General features: G+C 44.6%; 1 long non-coding RNA gene across 1 annotated transcript; it reads right to left on the bottom strand.

The window, feature by feature from the left end:
• Positions 1-1,900: 1,900 nt before the first annotated feature.
• LOC119286192 lies at positions 1,901-3,674 on the bottom strand. Its single transcript, XR_005140294.1, has 2 exons — positions 3,507-3,674; positions 1,901-2,588 (listed from the first exon to the last, which is right to left on the bottom strand). It is a non-coding gene; the product is annotated as an uncharacterized LOC119286192 (long non-coding RNA).

Genomic DNA, 3,674 nt, shown 5'->3' with positions numbered 1-3,674 from the left:
ATCATAATAATCATAAACTATTGAATTGCGCATAGTTCCGATTTCAACCCAATGTCTCGATGACCATGGCGTGTATGCCAAGTTTGTCATGTACAAGACATTTTGCAAACTATCTTGGGCGCAACATGTGCTACGGATTTTGTAGTATGTGTAATACAATCCAGATGATACATAGAGAATGTGCTTGCCATATCTATTGCATATGGTAAAGAGAAGTTATTTCTCTTTCTTGGCAGCATAAGTTTCGCTATGGAAACAATTTTGACGAATATCTCTATAGCTTAGTAGGGTACGAGTTAAACTTGGAAAGCAATGAAGCATCCCGACATTACTGGAGTACCCACAGGGATAGTAAATATGACTCGAGTTGAGCCAACAAATACCTCATCGCGTCTAGCGATTTTAAAATAGCTCCTTTCGCTCAATGAGAGTGGAAACATTGAACTTCCCTGAGTATAGAGTTTGTGGTGCGTATGTCCACAACGCACATATCATCTTTCATCGGATTGACTCTCGTAGAAATCTATATATAGACATGCAGATCCTCAAAATGAAAATCGTTGTTAGATATTTAGAATACATACAAATGTATTTGTACCAAAGTACTGATACAATATATTGTGATATACAATATATGATGACAACAATAATTATGTTCTTATTAGAACATCATAAATGGACATAAATAAATAGATCACTAAGGAGACTAAGGGACTAAATATATAGTCTCCAAACATGCCAGTTGATGCATATTCAACCATCATGCTCTCCATGCTCATAGGGTCTCGTGATAGCTTGATGGTGTCATCTTGAGGGTTTGAAGTGAGTTTCAAACAATTACCCTTGAGGTCCTTTGCGTCTCGATGGCATGGCTTGGATCGCACGCGTTATCCCATGGGATGCAAGACTGATCTTGATGTCCATGACCCGCTTAAGTAAGTTGTGGCCATTGAGGGCAAGAGCCTCAAATTGTTAGCCATTGATTACTTATAGGGGCAAGCCAGAGATAATTAATTTACAAGAAGTAAATTAAAAACCATCATGGTTTTGTAATAAGAATGCAAAAATTTGACTCAAGTGTATAACTTGAAAATGCTCAATCTCAATTATGGGAACATAACACATTGAAGATCATATAGATCTCACAGTAATAGAGAGTCTGCACATGGGCAGAAGATCCAACTCATTACCTTATGTTTTCCTAATATAATGAGGGAGATGTTATTGTCAAAAATTTACAAGTTTGTTGTGCGGGAGAAATCAATCTTGAACGCTGTATGTATTTGCAAGAAATTAAAAATCTCAATTGCAAATAGATGTATTATTCTCGACATGTGTTTAACATGGAACTAGATACATCATAGAAATATTCCGAAATACTGTGTACTCAACAGAGAAACAGTACTGCAGAGATACTGAATTTATCTTTGCAAGAGATTAAAAATCTCTATTGCAAATGGACATAATTAACCTCAATACGTGATAAGCGTGGAAATGTATTACATCAACTTAAGATCTAGAATATATCTCGGTACTCAACAGAAAAACACTACTATTGTAATGAATAGTAATGATGTTGCAAACTTGATGTTCAAGTGAAAAACTTGAATTGTATTGACCTCAAATTAAATGAGATGATCTTGTATCAAGTTGCAAGATAATTCAGCAAAGTGAATTAATATTTTGTGAGAGAAAATTAATCTCAATCGCGATGAGATTGTTTTGCGAGAAAATAATAATTCTCAATCGCAAATATATATTGTTGTACGAGAAAATTTAATCTCAATCGCGGGAAACATGTTCTAAAGAATCTGATATGTAGTAAACACATTGAACATGTCAAGTATCAACATATGTATATTTCCGGAATTTTAAAACTCAACAGAAAAAGGGTTGAGAATGCAAAGTCCAAGTTGCCAGATGGCTTGATTGTAAAATACAGTAAAGCGTAGAGCTAAACTGAAAAGATTCATAAGCCTGAGGATCGAATCAGAATTTACTTGGACGTATTTAGCATTAAGATAAAGTCAGAGGACTAAATCCAGAAATGGTTGAAAGGATAAGATTTCCTTTCTTCCTCCTGTGCGGATATGAAATTCCCAATGGGGAATTTTCTACGCCACAGCCATTCGAGATGGGCTCCGCCGGCCGGAGGGGCCGCTGCTTTCGTCGCGGGAGGGGCCGCTGCTGTGGGCGCACCGTCGTCTCCGCTTCCAGGAACCATGCCGGAGGAAGCCTCGCGACGGGCTCGGGCCTGGCCAGCGCCGGGTGCAGGCTGCACTCTGCCAGGCGGAGGGAGAGCCTGCTCCATCTCCGCCACGGCTGGCCGCACCTGGAGGAGTGGGGTCAGCGGATAGCGCCGCACCCCAGGGCAAAGGTCCACCACGTCGTCGAGTAGGAGCCGCGGGAGCGAACTACGCCGAAGACGCCGCTGCAATCTCCACCGCGAGTCGTGATGGGGAGGGCCCATCACATTTGACAGAGCGCGGGAACGCCGCGTGTCTCCGTCGTAGTGGCCGGCGAGTACGCCGAGGCTGGGTTCTCCACCGCGCCTGCTACTGCATGCGTCCTCGACGAGCAAGTTGCTTCTGCATTGATGGCGAGAGGGTTAGACTACCCATAATGGGAATAACATGGGTGATAACATTACACTTATCTATGCAAAATAGATGATGTGGCATGTAATTAATGAAGAAAGAGAGACATATGGTAACATAGCTAATTACCATAACATCACACATATCAAAAAAAGATGAGTCTACAATCTAATAAATGAAGTGATGCATGACACAACACATATGTTATTGCCCACTGTGGAGGTAATAAAATAGACTAGTAACATATGCATATTACTGCTCTAAGTTTACTCCCCACTGTGACTAGTCTTAGCGGCACCGGCCGCTAGTTACAACGTAATGGAGATTAGTAACATATGCATAAATGAAGTGATGCATGACACAACACATATGTTATTACCCACTGTGGATGTAATAAAATAGACTAGTAACATATGCATATTACTGCTCTAAGTTTACTCCCACTGTGACTAGTCTTAGCGGCACCGGCCGCTAGTTACAACGTAATGGAGATTAGGAAATTATACAAGGTAGTTACTGCCCTTTGCATCATTGGTTGTTTTCGTTGATGTGCCTGAACCGAGGAAATGCTCCAGAAATCACTCATTGAATCAACAGATCATGACGCCCACGCGCGCAACCGGGCGGCCGGGCACGGAGGCCGAGGTCTGGGGCGCGGAGGGCGCGAGTCCGTTGGCGCGGACGGGCGCGGCGCAACAGGGTGGCGGCCGAGCGGACGGGCGCGACCGAGGCGCGGGGCGGCCGGCGCGATCAGACGGCGATGGCGCGAGGCGCGGTGTGGCCGGGCGGAGCCGACCACGGCCTGGCTCGGGCGGGCGCGGCCGCGGAGGCTGGGGAGCGGTGCCGACGCGGCCAGGGACGGCCACGGCGCTGGCGGGCGATGCCACGGAGGGATCTACAGGCTCATACCTTTATCTGTTCTTGATTCTCCAATGCTCTTGGACTTGACTCCTAATCCAATCGCTCCAAGGCAGCGATGCACCTGTAGATGGAGATCGCCGGAGTTGCTCCACGACGTTGCCGCTTTCCTGTTTCTTCGTTCTCGCTGTTGAGCGCCGATGGAATCGCTCCGCGGGA

Source organism: Triticum dicoccoides, chromosome 4A (genome assembly GCF_002162155.2).
Source record: "Triticum dicoccoides isolate Atlit2015 ecotype Zavitan chromosome 4A, WEW_v2.0, whole genome shotgun sequence".
Taxonomy (NCBI): domain Eukaryota; kingdom Viridiplantae; phylum Streptophyta; class Magnoliopsida; order Poales; family Poaceae; genus Triticum; species Triticum dicoccoides.
This window is presented reverse-complemented; position numbering and strand designations above follow the sequence as displayed.